The sequence below is a fragment of the Calidris pugnax genome, unplaced genomic scaffold, assembly GCF_001431845.1.
Source record: "Calidris pugnax isolate Ruff unplaced genomic scaffold, ASM143184v1 scaffold48, whole genome shotgun sequence".
In the NCBI taxonomy this organism is placed as follows: Eukaryota; Metazoa; Chordata; class Aves; order Charadriiformes; family Scolopacidae; genus Calidris; species Calidris pugnax.
This window is the reverse complement of record NW_015090787.1, coordinates 1,199,141-1,220,352: the sequence shown is the minus strand read 5'-3', so window position 1 is coordinate 1,220,352 and position 21,212 is coordinate 1,199,141.

Here is a 21,212-nt window from a genome sequence, read left to right as displayed (position 1 = left end):
AGACCTGCAAAGAGCTGCTCCTGTCCCAGAGTGCTCCAAAAGGAATGTCTAACTCCATAATAGTATGTTCTCAGCAACCTCCTAATCCTTGCAAGCAGTTTATGTCACTACTCCTGTCAAACCTCTCCACCATCAATCACCAGTCGAGTGTGTGATCAGTGTAAGAAACTAAATAGACTGGTCAGATCTGGGCGGTTTCTTTGTAGGGGACCAAGCCATATAATTACCTTTTCTTTCCATGGGAAATGCATTTCCTTTGAATTATCCTCATGAAGAGAAAGGCTTTAAGGGAGAAGGGTAGGTTTAGGATGGGTATTAGGAAAAATTTCTTCACCCAAAGGGTTGTGAAGCCTTGGCAGAGGATGCCCAGGGCAGTGGTGGAGTCACCATTCCTGGAGGTATTTAAAAGCTGGGCAGACATGGTGCTGAGGGACATGGGTTAGTGGTGGTTTGTCAGTGTTAGGCTGATGGTTGGACTCAATTACCCTAAAGGGTCCTTCCAAGCAAAACAATTCTATGATTCTATGATAATTTATACTGTTAGGTATGCAACTGAAGCTTAAAGGACTCTATACACACACTACAGAAACTTGATATGAACGTGACACTTCAAGGAATACGAATTGCTCCTTCAGCTGTCCCGGGTGCAGAAACGACAACTTTCTCCTAAACCAGATGATACATGAACACGCTTGGGAGACTCTTACACCTTTCCATTGCTCTTCTGCATTTTGCCAGATAATGAGCTCCCAGGGAAGAACATCCATTTTGGAAGCGATTTTTAATGGCCTTATTGTCTCCAGAAACCCCAACCCCAGGCACGCTGGCTGTTGGAGAGGGTGACAACCCACTCATGCTCGTGTACCGTGGTTCTCCAGCCTGGGCCCTGCTGCCTGGCACTGGCCGTGCGTCCCGGCAGCACTAGGTGGTGTTGCAGAGTAGTTTTGCTCTAAATTAGTGAAAAAGGCAAAGTTGTTTTTTTTTTTTTGTACTGGTTTAATCTAAATCTGTCTCGGGCAGGGATGTTTGTATCAGCCAAACCTTCCCAAGACTTTAAAAGTTCATTCAAAACCTGCTGCCTGTGGGTTTGCCCAGCACCGGTCTCAGCAGGAGGGGGTGGTACCCGAGCATCCTCCTCTCCCCACGCACCTGGGCACGGGGTAGGGGTTAAATGAGTATACACATCACTAATTTCAGCTCTCTCTCTCCACTAAATAATATTTTCTGTAGCCTCAGAGGGTTTTGAATCTGGTATACCCAAACCTAGAGCTGAAAAGCTCCAGAGAGGATTCCCAATACTCCAGGAATTTTCTGAATGTCTGGGTTTAGGTTCATTTTCTCAGTGGATGGATAGAAACTACACACACTTCCTGACCTGGACAATCATAATTAGCACTCAGGATATTTCAAAGTCATTTCGCTAGTTTGAAAGTTAAAAATACTGGATGCTTCAAGGATGCCTTGTTTGGATGCATCCAGAAGAAATACATAAGATGTAAGGAGAGCTTATGCCATGTAAATTTGTGGTGTAAGACACTTCCAATGAATGTGAATACAGAAAAGAAAGTGAGAATAATGATACTTGCTCTCTTTTGTGAAGTACTTTTTTATAAAAGCATTAGGTAAGGGCTTAGCCATACTAAGAGTGTTTATAGTGAAATAAATTGAAAATCCTGAATTATTTCAGTCCCTTGCAGTGCCACTGCAGTTTCTACTAAAGCACATCTCAGGAAAAAAAAAAACAAACAAAAAAACCCCCTGTGATAGTGTGGTACCTGCAAGATATTTATTAGAAGCATGTTTCTAGGAAATAATTCTTTGCCATAAACTCTAGAAATTCTTGCAGGATTCACTGGGTGGCTCAGTCTGACGTGCTCGGTCTTGACTAGTTGAGAGTAGTCAAACCTTGTGTCTGTTTCCATTTTTGTAGTAATAGGGTAATTTTAACTATAGTGCTTGTTCACAGTAGAAAATGTTCCTGTGGCATACAGCACTAAAACCTCCTACTGTGAAGATTTGGCACTTAGGCTATCACCATTAAAATCTTATTAATTCTAATTATTATGCCATTCCCCGAAGAATAAACCATGTTGCATCTTCATAAAGTACATAACGGGTACCTATTTCCGTGCTTCTCTGTTAATTCTAACACATGGTATTTGCTTTCACTCCCACTTTCCACCCCCTCTCCTTCCCCCCAGCTCTCACAGCCAACACCACGTTTCTGCTGCCTGACTTCCAGCCCCTGGGCCACCGCTGCATTTATTGATGTTCATGGGCACTCCCTGGTGCGGAAAAGGCTTTGGTGGGGTTTTATTCTGGGGTTTGGGTTGTGGTTTGTTTTTTTTTCATATCATCAAGCATAATAGTACCCATATCACAAACATTACAAAACAGAATTTATGTTTTTGTTTTTTTTTTTTCCCCAGCTAAGGGTAAAATGTGAGTATCTCATCCTCCCAGCCACACATGCACACCCAGGCTGCCCAAATGCTGCTCCACCTCCTGCCCCTGAGAGTCTGTCCCACCACAGGCAGCTATAAGGGACCTATTTGGGAATATCCTCCACTGCTAAAAAAGAGGGACCTTTCATAGTGAGACTATTGAGAAAATATTGTTGGAAATCGTGCATGCTCTACTTCAATCTACAAAAGATTTCCCTGTTATAGATTTAAGCATAAAAGTATAAAACATATATATATATAATTTATATTATTTTATCTGTATTTTTTTATATATCCTTTCAAGACGTGCAAATTATGCGCCTACCGGTCCTCTGTAAAATTCTAGGTGCATGAATAGCCCTGATGAAATTAGTGCACACAGTTGATTCCCTGAACTTTAACTTATATGGGGCTAGCCCTGATGAAATTAGTGCACACAGTTGAGAATACATTTAATTACTCTCCCGGCTCAGGCTTGCTGCGTAAGGTGCAAACCCAACTACTGTCACTGCTCAAAAAGCGATTCCCTGAACTTTAACTTATATGGGGGCATTGGATTTTTTTAAATCAGAGTTGCTTTTGTGCAACCGAGGGTTTTTTTTTCCTTCTTATAGAGTATTTTAAGGCTGGGCAGGGGATGCCGGGGCAGGGGTTGCATCCACCCTGGCCTGAGCAGCATCCCAAGGAGGGGACCAGCCGGGCAGGGGATGCCGGGGCAGGGAGTGCATCCACCCTGGCCTCAACAGCATCCCAAGGAGGGGACCAGCTGTGCCCCATCCAGCCCTCTCCACTCAGAGCCCACAAAGACCAATGGAGCCCAAGCTTTGCAAGGACAGGGAACAGATCTCAGCCTCCTGTTGTAAAATCTCCATAGGAAACACCCCCCGGTACTTCTAAATCATCCCTGTTTTTCTGTAGCTGTAACACTTTGTCACACCGTACACTTCTATACAATATTGGTCTATACAGTGAATTAACAACACCTTTTTGACAAAGTGCTATCTCCTGCCACCGTCGCCGCGTGATAAAGGTACTTCTACATTTTTCATTATTCAAGCACACTCCCAAGCACCCAGAATGAGCAGTGAAATACTTAATGAGACATTTATCTAGTCTATGTATTTTACATTTTGCTGATAGTATAATGAGGCAGAGGTACTGAAATGAAACATCCCTAACATTTCACATAATTTTCCACTTCCACTCCACCATTTTTAGTATTGCTTTTGGGTTTTTCACTGTTCGATGTTTTGAACTTTATCATCGCTATCAATAATCACTATGTCAAATGCAACACTCTGCTACGCTTTTTTGGCTGAAAGAAAGCCCCACCATTTATCTTCAAGCATATTAGGAAGATGATTGCAGTCTAATAAATATAGCATCAATTTCTCATTCACTTGCAGTACCTCATGTAGATGTTTCCCACTATTGTTGCTGCATTTTTTAGTTGCCCAAACCTTTATCAAAGCTATTAAAAATGTATCCTTCACTGTTCCTGGGAAGCTTTTTATGCCTGTTTATCCCCGTCTCTGCTTTCCATAGAACCCCACACGCTCGAGCACCGGAAGTTTTTGAGTCTTTAGTTTTTCAGTGATGTCCTAATTAAAGAGAAACAAGATTTATGGGGAGATACAGTTTATTAGACTAATTCAGCTAGCTGAAAAGCAGCCAACTTGTTGGGCTCACAAGTCCTCGTTTAAATCCCTGTAGTTAATGTAACTGTTTATGAATTGGTATTTTCTTTGACTGCTTCTTAATATTATTTATATTGATTGTACAGTTTATTTGTGCGACAATCCTAAAGAAGGTCAGAGAATATCCATACAACCATATATTTTACTTATACGACACTCTCATCTACACAAAGAGCACTGAAGATTTCCTTCACGTGAAAAATTATATCGAGTACTCACGGCTAGATCTGAACCTTTCTGAAACTGGCAGAATCTTTCAAAACTCACATGCTCACTATCTGATTTTTTTTCAGTGTGTTTTCCTGTGTTGCAGGGTACATTTTTATTTAGTACAGGCATATTTTCTGAATGTAGTCTAGTACAGGATAATTAATTAACTCTTTTGTGTGTCCTGTAATGCCCAAAAATATCTGTTGCTTTTTAAAAAGCTTTGCTAAAATATATGCATTCATGCAGAACTATTACAATTTAAATTTTTCTGGAGTTTCTTGGCCATTATTTAGAATTCTTTCCTCGGACAGGTTAGTAATTTCTGTGGCTGACACCCAAAATCTCATGACCTGCTGAATCCCATGAGCACAGTAAAGGCAACCAGAGGCATCGCAATGGTTTTTCCTTGTGGTGTTCACACCAGAGGGACCACAAGACCTCAATGTTTCCTCTGCCCTAAGTCCAACACGAATAGATGTTTCTTCATTGTTTTAAAAGAAACGCACCTCACAGACACTATACCCTTCAGGCACTACACTCTTCAAATCCCCTGGAACGCCATAAGAAAGAGTAAATGTGCACCATAGTAAGAAATCAGGAGAGTTTGTATATTGAAAATATGCCTGTTTCTGTATTGAAAATAAGAAAGATTTGAATTTTTAATTTTTATATTCATGTATTATTCCTGCACGGGAATATTCCTACTGTACTCAATTTTTTGTTTGAAAATGATTAGAAGAAAATAACTTCTAAGAAGAAAGGAAAAGATGGTATCTCTGATTAAAATAATTAAACTCATCTAGAATATCACATTTATTTTTCTGTTATCCTGTTGTTTGGAAATATTTTTCAGCCTTGTCTCCCCATCTCCTGATAAAAAACACATTAGTCTCCCTTTCTTTTTCTAATCTACCGGTACAAATATCAGACTTATAAAAATGATTGCTTCTCCCCAGGGGAGTCCTTCATAAGCCTGATGGCACCCTCCGGATTCGCCCATTTCCCAAATGTAATCCCATCCGCCCATAAAAGCCCGTTTGATTTAATCCCATCCACCCGTTCAGCTGCGGAGAATTGGCGAGGGCTTTGGCGCGAGGCGGCGAGTCCCCAGCGCTGGGAAGGGTGAGGATGCTGACACAGGATATGCCTTTGTTTGTTTGGGAAAATGGCAAAAATCCTCTCTCTATCCTCCTACAGCAACGAGTTATGAGCAATTATTAAACAGGGATAGGATAAAACAATTACTATGCACTGCCGTAATTAGTGATATTGCTCTGGCAAGTGGTAGCTGTAGGGTTAAGGCAGCGTTGGAAGAAGGGAAGGGAGGTGCAAGACATGGGGTGCAAGGGGAAAGGAAATTCCCAAGCTGGCTGTGTCCCCAGGACTGGGTCTTATGCGAGCTCTGAGCCAGGACCATCAGAAAGCCCTCCTTCCTTCTAAAATACTCCTTAAAGTCAAGGGAAATATAGGAACCGACCACTTAAAGCTACTATACACCGCTGGAAAACATGGAGCACCTTCAATGTCAGTATAAAAAATAAACTCAAAAACTTGACAAACAAAAGAAACAATGCAAAACTAAATAAACAACAAAGAAATGAAAAAAAAACCACAACAAAACCAGGCAGTACAGAACAGGAAAACCTTCTCACATTGCATCACAAGCTGTGAATGGCAATCACCAGGATCATAAATTTCTCTGTCCTCAGCCTTCATAAGACAATGTCATGGGCTGGGATCTGTAATGAACCCACTTTTCACCTTTTTTGCCAGAGAGCAGGTTTGCAGCACAGCAAACGTCATGCCACGTCAGAGTAGCTCATCATCTTCCTCCAAAGCCACACCACATTCCTCTGGAGCTTTGCAGAGGTGCAGGAACCAACACTGAAGACATTGGGGAGGGCAGGGGGACAGCCCCAGGACAGGCTGAACAAGAAGAAATCCCTCCCTTCCAACCCAGTGCTCTCTCTTACAAACCTGCCATACTGGTAACGTGCACAGAAAAGGCTTCCTTTGTGGGTGAGATCATCACTATTTTGGTGTGAACTCCAGTCAATCGGAGCACAGACATGTTGTGGGATAAGTAGGATGGCTTTCCAAAATCCCATTTGCAGCTGGATGCAAAGCAACCCAACTATCAGAGATGCCTTTGAGTAATTAATCTGCAGTGAGCTTGTACAATCCAGTCTTAAAGAACTGCCGGGCATCTGTCCTGAAGCACAAATTGCATGACACAGTCCTTCAAATAATCCTCTATCCACATAGAAAAGTCCGACTGGAATTTTGGGGCAACATTTTTCCCCAGTAACTGCAGTTCTTTACTATAACAAGATCTACAGCTAAAAAAAAAAATTAATAGATGATGACTTTTGCCAAATTCAACATGCTTCTGCAGGGAGGGCACTTGAGAAGTTCAGCCACTCTAGTTGGATGAGATTGCCTGTGAAAAGTTCCAGTTCACCATGGGATAAGGCCGGATTTTGTCATTCTCGTCTGTCACGTACGAAGGGGACCAGTAATCTTCTAAATATTTTTTTTAAGCATTTGACACTTACAACAAATGGATTTTACTATTTTTCTCATCATACATTTTCCACATACTGTGCCTGTACTTTCCATTCCAGTAAATAGATTATTAATCTTGTTAGCATAAAAAGGACAGTTTTTGTAGCCTATTTTGAATATGCTCCAATATAATGAATTATAACTAAAAATCCTGAAGCACCCAGATGACAGGCAAAGATTACCACATCTGTGAGGTTCTGGTTATAAAAATGCAAGTTGATTTGCTGGAGTGTCATGTATTTAAGCGCACTGCTCATGTTTAAGTTTATTTGGTTATATCCTAGTAATTTAGGTCAACCGAGTCAAATAATACAATGACACCGGACTGAAGTCTAGAAGGTTTTTCGCCTCCTGTCTTAGCCCTTCATCTCCAATTGTCAACACACTCCAAACTTCACTATCGCTGTCAGAATTGACATTGGAATCTGCAGCAGTATTTGTCTTAATCCAATATTTGTCTCATTCCCACTTCTTACTCTCAGTATTTGCCTTATTCCCGGGTGTTTTAATTTTTGTGTTTGTCGTATGTCTTCCCTGTTCCCAAAGACTCATCTGATCTGGTTTCTTCTCATTGCATCTGTAAATGATGGTGCAGTGCATGCATGTGTAATGCAGGACGCGGCGGGCGGGAGGACAATGCTGAATGCCCAGCTGCAGAGGTACCAATCCCGCTTCCACTGGCCCCCTGTTGCTGCCCCCTTTTTGCTCTCCTCCTCCACACGTTGTGGTTTTCACGAGCAGATTGCACGCACAGCAACAACTCGTTAGCCAAGCCCTAATGAGACAGGCCAAAGGCAACGGGTCCTCTCTCCCAACGAGCGTGGGAGCCCCAAAAGTGCTCACTGGGCCTAGATGGAGCCTCAGGGGCAGGAAGAGAGAGGAACTGGGTGACCTTTTAATAAAGTTACAACTAGGCCAGCATTTCCTAATCACTACAATCAAGTAACACAAGTTCAACAAGCCCCTGCCTTGTCCTCTCCATCATTCCACTGAGGAAATGACACACATCACCCAAATCCAGCACAACAGCCCAGAAGGGGAGGAGTGGGGAAAAAAAAGAGAAAGGAGGGAAGAGAGATAAAGAGAGAGATAAAAAGAGAAAGAGAGAGGAAAGAAGAAGAGAGATAAGAGGGGACGAGAGAAATGAGGGATAATAGGAGAAAGAAGTCCTTATTCTTAGGTCATGACAAAGGTAAGACTCAAAACTCAGAATCATAGAATGGTTTGGGTTGGAAGGGACCTTAAAGCCCACCCAGTGCCACCCCTGCCCTGGGCAGGGACACCTCCCACCACACCAGGTGGCTCCAAGACCTCTCCAACCTGGCCTTGAACCCCTCCAGGGATGGGGCAACCACAGCTTCTCTGGGCAACCTGGGCCAGGCTCTCACCACCCTCAAGAGTAAATATCTAGGGGGAAAAAAGGAAAGGGGAAGGAGAAAGACAGAGATAAGGCAGGAGAGGGAGGTAGATGCACCCACTCCAGCTGTAAAAGGATCTCTCCAGACTAATGGGCTAAAGACACAAAGCAGAACATCTCATCTCACCGATTCTTCACATAAACCCACCTACTGAAAAGCTGACTTACTCACAAGGCTTGAAATATAAAAGGTATGCAATGCCTGAAACGTTTATTTTACAGAACACATGCGTGCATCACTGACTTGACTCATGTTCACACATTTCTTGTGGGAAGTGGCTCCTGTGGGAGTTGCTTCCCGCGGATCTAAATCTGCTTCAGGTCACCTGCAGAGGAACCTACTGGATTCCTCCAGGCAAGGTTCTGATGACACCGCACCAAAAGGAACCGAGATTACGAGGTTTGTGCAGAAAGGCTTTTAGTTCTACGTCTCCTACTCCATTAAATCTGTGTCAGCTAGTGCAGTAGTGATGTATAGTATAGACTTTCAACCCAAATAAAAGGATTTTTGCTACCTTTTGTGAGATGTGTCTTGTCAAACCAGTCTATATGCCCAATCAGTTCCATCTCAGTTACTGGTTGTATTATTATTCTTTAGTTATTGCAATTATTATTTCAGGGTACTGTAATACTGCCGAGAGAAAGGACATTCCCTTGCCTAGAACAGTTATAGAATGAAAAGAGAGAGAGGATGAGGGAAAGGAGAAAAAGAGAAAGGGAGACGTGAGCAGTAAGAGGAGAGAGCATTTGCTGATGACTGCATTGCAAGAAGACACAAAATTCTACAAGACCCCAACCTTTGAGATACTTTGAGAGGGGAGTTACAGGGTGAAGAACTTGCAATAATTTATGCGGCTTCAGGAAAAGATACATCCCCACAAATAGGAAGTTTAATCCCTGGTTTAGCCATAGCCCAGTATTACTTGTTCCTGATGTTTATTTTAGGGGTCTTTAGGGGTTTTGGGGTGTTTGTGGTCTTGTATGACCTGAGATTATCCCAGTTGGTCCATAACCATACTCCTGATCCTGCAAAGCTTCAGGGGACAGTCATCTGGGGGGACACAATTTTCTGGAGGACCAGCCTTGCCCCGAGCAGCAAACATGCTGAGGTTTTGCTTCTTTACCTTTTGCCAGGACCGCCAACTTCTTGCAGAAGTTTCTGCCTGAGCCCTAAATCTTAAAAAAGTATTTTCTCAAAGCTTAATTCTGCCTGGAATGTCCAGTTTTGCTGACCATTTAATTGATGCCCATTTGATGGAGAATCAGGCTCTTGCAGCACATAATGCACGGAGCCTCCCTGTCCTTCCACGCCTGCTGCTGCCCACGCTCACCTTAAACATTTCCATCGTTACAAGCATGAAACAGTGATTGTGCCAACGTGTTGACTTCTCTCCTTGAACTGGATGGATTTTTACTGCAGCTTTTTGGATTCCTGGGCCCAAATGCTGCAGTAATAATAAAGAAGCATTAATGTTATTAGCCAGTATTTTCCCCTTTGGATGTCATTTAATACCCTTTTCTCTCTCTCTCCCCTCCTCTCATCTGTCTCACCACAAATCATAGCTCGCTTCACATACTGAGAAGCAGGCTGAAGAGCCTGGCAGTGAGAATTAATTGACAGAAATGACAAAAGGCTTTTTTTCCCTGTATCTAAAATACTCCACAAGATTGCCAAACTGGAAGTTCTTTTAGGAGTTTTTCTTTAAAAAAAAAAATTAAAAAAAATTAAAAAAAAAAAAAGAAAATGAGAAATGACCTTAACAAAACCAAGGAAATTCTGCGCATCACTCCCTCTCTTCCTATTGAGAGAAGCAGCGCTGCCAGAATACACAGTACAATACGTCATGAATTCACATGCATAAGCATTTCGAAAATCCTTCTTGGACAAGGTTTCTATTTAATTGGCTTAAAAAGCCACTCTTCTCCCACACAGTCTTATGCAGAGCCATCTGTGCAGGGAATTAGCAATCTGGATAAATAGTCTGTGAAGGAATCCGCCCTGCCTGGCGCGGCTGGACGTTGGGGAGCTGAATTCCAGCAGTTGTGCTGACCGCTGCGCCCAGCTCACCCAGGGGCCCGGAAAATCCACTCACATGAAATAAAAAGGGCTCGGAGATGCACTCGGAATTCAAGCTGGACTTGGAAAAGACACTTAGATGCTGGGACCTGAGGGAAGAGCAGGGAGCAAAGACATGGAGAAAGGCTGAGGAGCAGAAGTCGGGCCATTTTATAGCCCTTTTGGTGTGGATGTGAAAACTGGTGGTCTGCAGTTCTTTGTTTGCTTGAGATGGAAGGGATTTAGGAAGAACAACACCTTCTTAATTAAAAATTAAATAGGAAAAAGATCACAAGGACCCTGAGAAGACATTACAGAATCGACAACACCTTCTTAATTAAAAATTAAATAGGGAAAAGATCACAGGGACCCTGAGAAGACATTACAGAATCACAGAATGATATGGGGTTGGAAGGGACCTCTGGAGATCATCTACTCCAACCCCCTGCCAGAGCAGGTCCACCCAGAGCAGGTCCCATGGGAACGTGTCCAGTGGGCTTTGAATGTCTCCAGAGAAGGAGACTCCACCACCTCTCTCGGCAGCCTCTGCCAGGGCTCTACCACCCTCACAGCAAAGAAGTTCCTCCTCATGTTTAGGTGGAACTTCTTATATTCAAGTTTGTGCCCATTTCCTCTTGTCCTATCCCTGGGCGCCACTGAAAAAATACCAGCCCCAATCTCTCGACACCCACCCTTTAAGCATTTACAGGCATTGATCAGAATTGCTATTGGGCAATTCACTGCCTTGAAATAGCATCTGGTTTCCAATATCCCCAGTATCATATCAGTTCTGCTGCCAAGCCAGCCCAGCGTGCGGAGACAGAGGCTCCTGCTCTAGCACATGGACAGACAGTCTGGATGCAAAACACAGTGAAAAAACAAAGACTATAACCAAAAACAACTTTAAAGGCTGTTCACAGTGTATTTTGCAAGCCTTTGAGCAGAGCACCGAAAACTGCCGGCAGGAAACGTGCTGGATTCGGGGCTGTTGTATGAATAAGAGGGTCGATATTTCAGCTCTTCTTCCCCTTTTCTAATTTTTACGTGGCCAGTTGGGAAAAATCTCTCCATCCTGGCTGTCGAGGCTGTAACACAAGCCCTCAGTTACACCTCAGCTCCTGCCACTTTCCCAGCGAGACGTTCCCATCCAGCGCGCGAGACTCCGCAGGCTCCCGGGAGGACCATATGGAGCTCGCTTGGAGAAGAGCGGTGGCAGCAGCATCGTCTCACTCCAGTTTTAGAGCACGTCGCGTATTTAAATGTTTCGGAGCAAAATCCTGGGGGCATGCCCCGGGGATTATTCCCCAGATTTGAGATGGGAGGAAGCACATGCAGCGCAGGATGACACGGGAGGGCTCCTGGTGCCACCCTGCAGGTTGCACCACCTCCAGGATTCCTGGAGTGATGTTAAACAGCTCCAGGGTGGCATATTAATACAGGCTGTATTCAAGGTATTTTCTGCCCACTTAACAGGCAAAAACTTTCTCTGGGCACTGGTATTACCACCACTGCAGTGTGACACCTCTCAGATTATCACCGTAGTGTGATACCCCCAGAATATAATTTTCAAAGCAAGATTTCCAGGACTGTTAGAATCATAGATTGATAGAATGGTTCGAGTTGGAAGGGACCTTAAAGCATATCCGGTGCCATCCCCTGCCCTGGGCAGGGACACCTCCCACCACACCAGGTGGCTCCAAGCCCCCTCCAACCTGCCCTTCAACCCCTCCAGGGATGGGGCAGCCACAGCTTCTCGGGCCAACCTGGGCCAGGCTCTCACCACCCTCACACCAAAGAACTTCTTCCCCACATCTCAGCTCCATCTCCCCTCTTTCAGGGTCAAACCTTTCCCCCTCCTCCTAGGGCTCCCCTCCCTCATCCAGAGTCCCTCCCCAGCTTTCCTGGAGCCCCTTGAGGGGTTGGAAGGCTGGAAGGCTGCACTCTAAGTATTTTTCCATGTCAAAAATCAGCATCTCCCCCCGCAACCTGTTGTGAGCCACGGCTGTGCCTGAAGTTCCTCCAGCTTTGCAGACCCCAGGGTGCAGCCCACTCCTCCTTTCTGAGCCATCTCCCCTGCCCACATCCCCTCCGTGCCCCCCTCCTGCCATGATGTACCAGCAAGACGCTCCCCCCACCTCAGTCCAAGGGAGTAAAAAGTATCAGATGCCTGCTATCCAATCCAATCTCCCCAGCGGACACTAAAAGGATAATAAAAGGATAATTTACTAGTATTCATTCAGATAATCCATCTTGAGCAGATTTTGAGCTATCTGCATATGCCTAATTAAGATTCACTGCAGAGCGTCTGCTGTCGGTGCCACGGCAGCTTCCCGGCGCGGAGCGTGCCGGGGGGGCCCCGCTCACCGTCCCCTGTGGCCACCCCCAGGACGGGAGGTTCCCCTCCCCGGGACCAAGGTGCCCCAAAAAAAAAGAGCAGGTCAGCTGCAATTTGAGAATTTGCAGAATTTTTCCTACGTCGACAACAGGAAAAAAAAAAAGAAAAAAAATCTTTTCTGTGTTAGCAACAATTTCGAAGAATATACCCCTAAGGGAGTCATCCTTTCAGCGATATAAATTACTTTAAAGGGGGAATCAGCCCAGGCAATTAGACCTTTTAGAACAGGTGACCACCCTCCTACATATTAAATCTTCGAAGGCAAAACTGCCTTCTCCCATCCCCAGCCACGCAGGGTGCTCGGAGTGTCAGTAAACATACAACCATAATTACATGAGCTGCCTCATTTCACTAGAATCTTTTCAAGATTCATCATCTGCGCATTGATTTTGGATCGTGGGACTGCACGCTTCCCTCTTTTGTTAACACATTTTTAAGCAAGATTTAACCTCGCAAAGATAAGGATTTTTGTCAACGTGGTAGTGACAAACTCGGCAGGGTGCATGGATCTGGCGGTGCAACCATCGGAGCACCTGCCCTTTTCCTCCAGCCTGATTCTCAGACCTCCCTTTTACCTGCAAACCATCTTCCAGGTCAATCCCATGGTGGTGGGGTCGGTTATAGAGCAGTTTATTATACCTACTCCCCGCATCGTTTTGCTAAGGCACATGGTTTTGAGTTAGGAAATGGTATCTCAAAGTTCTTCAGTCCTGATTGACTCATTTTTGAGAATATAAATTATTTTCATAGAATGGTTGGGGTGGTTAGGGACCTTAAGGCCCCCTCAGTCTCACCGCCTGCTCTGCGCAGGGACACCTCCCACCACACCAGGTTGCTCCAAGCCCCCTCCAACCTGCCCTTCACCCCCTCCAGGGATGGGGCAGCCACAGCTTCTCGGGGCAACCTGGGCCAGGCTCTCACCACCCTCACACCAAAGAACTTCTTCCCCACATCTCAGCTCCATCTCTCCTCTTTCAGGGTCAACCCCTTCCCCCTCCTCCTAGGGCTCCCCTCCCTGATCCAGAGTCCCTCCCCAGCTTTCCTGGAGTCCCTTGAGGGACTGGAAGGGGCTCCAAGGTCTCCTTGGAGCCTTCTCCAGGCTGAACCCCCCCAACTCTCTCATCCTGTCCTCCCAGCAGAGGGATTCCAGCCCTCCCAGCCGCTCCATGGCCTCCTCTGGCCCCACTCCAAAAGGTTCATGTCCCCCACATAAGTGTCCACAGCTCCTGCTCCAAAATCAGTGCAAGTCACACAAGCCCAACACCACTAATTCTGCCTGTTGTAAGCATCTCTGATCCTACCAGCTAAGGACAATTGAGCAATATTTTTCCAACATACCACATTTTTGCAATATCCTAAAGAGGAAATAAATAAAGACACTGTTGTTGGAGGCATCAGGCGCGGTGGATGAGTGCAAGTTGAAGTACTTGAGCCCGAGTTGGAAGGAGATAACAATTACCAGCAAGTCATTACTTAAAAACGGGATAATTTTTCAAGCAAGCATGAATGCATCTGCACATTCCCAGCAAGCAAATACGTTTGAAAATTTTCTGAACTGGAAAAAAACATTGTGAATCCTGACCATATGCTTTTCTCTAACTGTATTTTAAAAAATATTTGCCTAGTCCTATAATCTCAAAAGTGAAACACGATTTTGAGTTTAGCCGTATATCAACGCTTAGATGTTTAGCCTGTGGCTAAACAAGATTTTCCTGTTCACAGTTATGATTTCATGTTTTGCCGTAATAAAAAGCCTCGATAAAAATATAGACGTTCACAGTGCAAGTACTGTCATATCATTAGTTTATAAATAAACATGGATTACATTTTAAAAGAAAAAAAAGTCTTGAAGCATACTACCAGTGTCCCAGTGCAAGGTCTCACAACCCAGTTGCCATCAGTGCACTCTCAAGCACCGGTGAACAGTTGGGCAGGAGAACAAGGCTTCCTCCCAAAGCTAAGGGAGAAGTTCTGGAGACAACCACACCAGTGTTCCCCACACTGGTGGGGAACGTTCTGGAGACAACCACACCAGTGTTCCCCATACAGTGGCTCTGTCCCACCGGTTCCCCTGGCCCAGCAAACCCATAGCACCACTAATGGGTTATAAGCACAGAAGAGGTTGCTGCATTCAACAGGTTCACGTCATTATACCCAGGAACATGATTTTTGTCCACTTTACATACAAAGGTATTTTCTTTGCTTTCTCTCCATAACCTATGGAGTCCATGGCATCACCATCCCTACCAGGGAACTTGGACAAGATGTTCTGGCTTTTCCTTGCCATCATTCCTTCCATCACCCACAAGGTGCCTTTGGCCAACTCCTTTCTCCCAGTGAGGAAGCCCCAACAGGAATAAATGGCGAACTTCAGGATTTCACCCTTCCCAGCAGAATTCTAACCTTCCAATCTATTTGTTCCCCTTCTCTTGCAGGGTGGGTGCTCTTCCCTTGTCACTTCTTTTGCTGGGGACTGTCATTTGTTTACATTTCTTTTTTTCCCCGAGTGCCATGAAATGATGCATCATTCAACACCAAGGTGCGAGTAAATGACAATGTAATGGCAAAGCTAACTATGCTCTAACAGTAAAAGAAAAAAAAAAAATCACTAATCAAAGTCTTTCAAATTATATGGAATACTGACAGCTTTTTACGCTGTTTTAATTAAGTACACTGTAATTTAAACCACTGAACCATAACAACCCAACGTTTAGTGTTATATCCCTAGGAGAACTTTAAAAATATGCATAATTCTGCCCGGAAGGTAATTGAGGGATATTTTTGGGGTGGTGGGGGTAATTAAAGGTTATACAGGAGAGTAATAGGAATTTTACTTGGGTACTGATAGTGTTAGCAACTGTGCTAAAACCTCCTCGGGAAAGTGATTCATGTTCCCGGCTGAGTTTTCCTCCTGTTATTTTTAAAGGCGGCGAAGGCTGGGGCTGAGCTCTGTCAGCTCCTGTAGCCCAGCGAGCTGCTGAGGGGCACGTTTTCCTGGCGCTGCTGCCCGTCCCTGGACCAAATAACGTGATGCTCTCAGAGCAATATTAATTGATTCCTCCCCATCAGCCAGGTAAGAGAGATGCTCCCCATCACAGCTGCACGAGGGCCCTGCCACCCGGGAGGAGCGGAGGAAGGGACAAGGCTTTTGGGGATGGTGATGGATGAGCTCAAGGGGAGGAAGGTAAGGCAGCCCCCAAGTCCCTCCCAAACAAGGGAAGGGTCTCCCAAGCACAGATGGGTGTCTCCAGGTCCAGCATGGGTACAAACCCACCCAGCGATGCTCCTGGGATGCTGGAGGAGCCCCACAGACCCGTTTCCACCAGCTCTAGATGGGGAGGAAGAATATTACGCGAGGGGTGCTTAACGCATCGTGCCTAAAAGTGCATCCCCAAGCGCCCGCAATACATCATTTTGGGGGCAATATTTGCTATACATTAAAGGCAGGGAAGGTGCTGGCAGCCCCCTACACCTGACGGGCTGCATAGCTCTGACTGCCATGGTATGTACAGGGAGATGCAATGTGAAAAGTGGAAGATAATGTGCTCACACACTAATGGGCACTGAACTAGACACAGGCTCATTTTTCACATCATGTCATCTCTAAGGTTTGAATAAAAAGTAATGGCTAGAATGAGCCTGGATCTATCTCAGACATTATCATTTGCCTCCTCAGTTTTATTTGTGTTGACTTGTACAGTCTAAAAAGATGACAGTCTCCGGGCCCCCGGATCAGTCTGAGTGATAATACACAGCACATTACACTGCTGGTGACAGCTTCTGTTCTCCTCGCTGGCATATGAGCGCGGCGCATCTCCCTCCGTCATCTCAAATGCTATCAACTGACAGAATAAAGAATCTTGCGGAGGGGACATCACAAACCCTGTCTGTTATGATTTTATGAGATAAACTGGAGTTTCTAGGGTATCTTGTTCGGGAAATTAGTGTCAGTCAAACTTTGGGAGATTTTTTTTTTCTTTTTTTTTCTTCCTTTTTTTTAAAAAAAAAAAAAGATAAATAGCAGGCTCTAGAAAAGTGGCTCTCTATTTATATTGCCACACAATCAAAGCCTAATTTGAAATTGTGGGAAAAAAATAACCATTTTAAAATAATAATCCTCTTATTGTGGTGAGGATAAAGGAAACACTTCTGATTTCCTCTGAGCTTGACTAAACAGCCATGCATGCTTACCCCACTTTTAACACAGCAATGCGATAGAATATTTTTTTTTAGGTTATATCAGTATTTTTTACTCTAAAAACATCTTAAATTTCCTCATCAGCCAACAGCCCTAATCCTAAAAGTTGCTCAAGCCACTGCATTCAACTATAAATTCATATAACCTGAGACTTCTCAGCTGAACCTTACACGCTCGGCCCCACAGGCATAATGCTTAATTAAGTGTAATATCCTTATTTAAAACAGGCATTCTCAGTAACCCTGGTAAGTGTTCCAGAAATTATTTTCAGAGATTTTTTAGTTACAGAAATGTATAGGGGAAAAAAATATTACTGAGATAATCTACAATCTCTGGAGGATTACTACCTTACAGAGATATGCAAAAAAAAACCCTAATTCTTTTGTTTAACCTGAGAGATAATTCTAAACCTTCAGCTAATGAATCCCAGTAGGTTAGAGGGGCTTTGGATTAAACTGCAATTTGCTAATCCTGCTGTCGAAGGTTGGGGGGGGGGGGAACCCTGCAGCCCCATCCCTTCCCTCCCAGCTGTCCCCATGGGGCTGGGGACCAGTAGCCAGGCAGCCCTGCTGGCCCAGCGATGCCACGCTGGGGATGCTGGAGATGCTTCTACCTGGTTTGTCTTATACACGACCGAGAAGTTGGGGCTTTTTTTTTTTCTGTAAAACTGCCACTATTCTCTAAACCTACCAAGATGCTTTTCTTACACTTTCAAAAAAATACACATTTCAGAATCATAAAAATTTACAAGTACTTGAACCATAATCTGCCAATTGTGGCAGCTGTTTCCCATGTAATTTCAGATACTTCTGTTATAATGAATGTGTCTCACTTGGCTGAAGTTCCTGTGAGTGTTTAACTCAGGCTCTACGTGGCCCTTTTCAGACCGTTTGCCTGCTTTGAATTTCCTCTACTATCTAGGTGAAAAGATGCCACAAAACGTGCAAAATGAATAAGAGATACCACACTCCCTCCCACCTCTGCTTTAGCAGGATTTCTCTTTTAGAGATGCTTCCACTTGCCACCAGGTAGATTTCTCACATCCCGTTCAAGCGTTACATATATTTTATGAGGAATAGGAATTAAAGCCATAACAAAAGTAAAAATCACTGAGGAAAAGTGAAAAAATGGAAGCAGCAGGAAGCGTAGGACTTATTTCTTCTACAAACAGTACCAGTGAGAGTATTTTTCACACAGCGTAAGAACCAGACCCATCGTGGATGCTGGATCCCGTGTACAACCTTCTGCTTGAACATAAGCCTGCTCTTTTGGGTAACTTCTAATAAATCTCAGAAAAAGAAACAACTGTGCATATATGGGTGTGTGTGAGCAACCAGGGCTGGGAAGCACAGGAGAATATATGCAAAGGATGAGAACACGTTTGCTTCCTTGGACTCCTTAATTGCACCCAGTCCACCTCGCAAGCCCATGATTCATGTCCCACTGCCATCCCCCGGGGTGGCACCCGCAGCCTCAAAATTGGGGATTTTTACATTTTGTTTTCCTTTCTAAACTTCATCCTTGGGGCCATTTAGTCTCTGTTTGGCTGAATAACAACCCCATTGAATAACAACACAAGGCTGGGTCCCAGGCAAACCCAAACCAGGCTGCTGGTCTATCCCATGGCAGAAGGACCAAACTGCAGAAGGCTATATTTTAGGTGTGAGCTTTGCCTTCCTTAGGATTTCATTCTCTTCTGGCCTTGGCCCTCCCTGGTGACCAGAAGATTTTTCTTCTATTTCACACATGGTGGCAGGTGCTGATGACCATTCCCCATGGCTAGTTGTGAAAGTTGGAGGTAGAAGGCAACAAGAAACAAAACACTGGGGGTTTGGTGGAGGGAAGAGCCACCAGCAGGGTCCTCCACAGTCTGGGAAGGGCAGGTTAGTGGGCAGGAGGAATGCTTGGGTGATGTCTTCCCACGTGTAGGTGGTAAGCTCCACCACTGTGTGGGCAAGCTCCCCTCCTTAAAACAGGCATGGACACAGGGTCGTTGGTCACATCACCTATTTCTCTACAAAGCTCCTTAATGTTCCTCAGGGATTTGTTTCCCCTTGGGAAGCTGGCACCAAGCCACATGAGCAGATGGAGGGCACTGAGGTAGCCAGGGGATGCGGGCAGGAGGAGTGTGCTTCCAGGGAAAGCTGTTGGGGCCACCTGCCCAGGACAAAGCTGCCTTCAAACTTCGGGGTCCCCTTCCCTATGGGGACATGGGAGTGGGCAGAAGTGGTGATGGTGGTGACAGCAGCGTGAGAACAACCACACCACCAGTCCAGAGGAGGGGGTGTGAAGAACCAAGCAACAAACCAGGCGTTTCCCCAGTCCGAGGATGGGGGGAATTTGCCCCATTAAAGGAAACTTTGAGGTTTTCACCTCTTGTCAAGGGGCTTCCAGCCCTGCCAGAGGCTGAAGAGATGCTGGAGACCTGCTAATGCTGGCGATGGAGCACGTTGCATCTGCAGGGCCATCACCTTATTTTATACGCAGGGTTTCTCAAGTTACAAGGCAAGGACAGTAATTAATGGGATGCAACTATTAAATAATGCCAGCAAACAATTATATTTTAGAATTATATATATGTATATAAAAATTATACAGAATTATATATATATATTTAACAATTATATTTTGAGGGAAATGGAGGTTTAAAAGTGAAATTAGCTTTTTAATCACCACCCAAAAAAAGAGTAAACCATGCTTTTTTAAAGCTTCTCAACAGGTTTTAGTTCAGTTTAGTTTTTAGTTCAGCTTCAGCGTTACTCTCATTTCCCTCCTCTGGTCGAGGAGAGAGAGGGCTGGTGGGGACAGAGAGGGCCAGGGCCGGCGGGAAAGGAGGGCTGAGAAGTGACTCAGACCCTCTGAAGGGAGAATTTTAGCAAAGGGTGTCCTCAAAGGCTGTCATTGCTATAGCAACGGCCGGGCGGTTGGCGGGAGCAGCCGTCAGAGGGATGCGAGCTGGCAGGTCGGTCTGTTCAGTTACTGCTTCCATGCCACGGGGAGCACAGAGAACATCCTAAACTGGTGCTGAAAAATACCCTAAATACCCTTTTCCTCACTTTTCCAGAGGTGGGTGCCATCCCGCACGCTGCCAGAGGTGGGATAACCCCACATCCCCAACTGACTTTCCCCAATTTCAAGGTGGTTTATCCGTATGGATGCATTTTCACTATATGTGCACGCACGCAACGCTGGCATTCCCAGGAATGACAGAAAACGCAGAAAACTCCAAAATCCATTGCCCTGCCTGGTGGTTCCCCTCTTTTGGCACCTTAACCTCCACCTCCCCGCCGGTCCCTTGTCCCCCCCTGGCTGGATTCCAGCCAGACAAAGAGGTAGAAGCCCCAAACAATCCGGTGTGGGATTTACCTGCGTCCCCTTTTCCCCAAGGGAACCTCTGCCGCTATTTAGCTGATTGCAATTTCTCATCACAGCAATTCTCAACATCATCATTATCAGTACAGCAATCAAACACAAACAGGAGCTGGTTCTAAATGAGGGATGGATGGGTAATGAAATAATTGCTTTGCTTCGCAGCCCAGGGACACTCCCCAGCCCCCAAATACCTGACCTTCTTGCAGCGTGTCAGGTACAGGGGGGTTTCCATGTTTTACATCACTCCTGGATATATTACAGCCATAATTCTTGCCTTGCCCAAGGCACTGTGGAAATTCCAGTTAATCTCTAACTCGGTGAATTTCCTTTGTATTTTTCAATTTGAAAATACACACTAACCAAAAATCTGTATCTATTATTATTATTATTATTGTTCCTGCGTGCTGCCCAATGCATCACCCCAGCAGCCTCTTCCTTTCACTGCAGACCATGAGTCCTCATGGTTTCTCAAATGTGCTCACTCAGATGGTGCTCTCAAATGTGCTCATTATTGCAGTTCTAAGAAGCAAAACATATTTTATCACCGCAAAAAAAAAATCATTATGTGCCCACTTCAAGTACAGAGATTTATCTGATTAACACCGCAATGGTCAGACCTTTATTGGTTAACAAAACAGCCCCAACAAACAAAATTTCCTCCCCAAAGGGGAGAATACCCACTACCTGTTGAAGTAAGGCATGTTAAGCACTCAGACATCCTCAAGCGTGATTATTTCAGAAAACAACCGCTAATATTCCTGAAGACTTTTAAGCAATATGGTATTTAGACTTACAGCTAATTTTTAAAGTTAATTCCAGTCATTTCTAATGATCCTTGTGTGCCAAGAGTCTTCATTC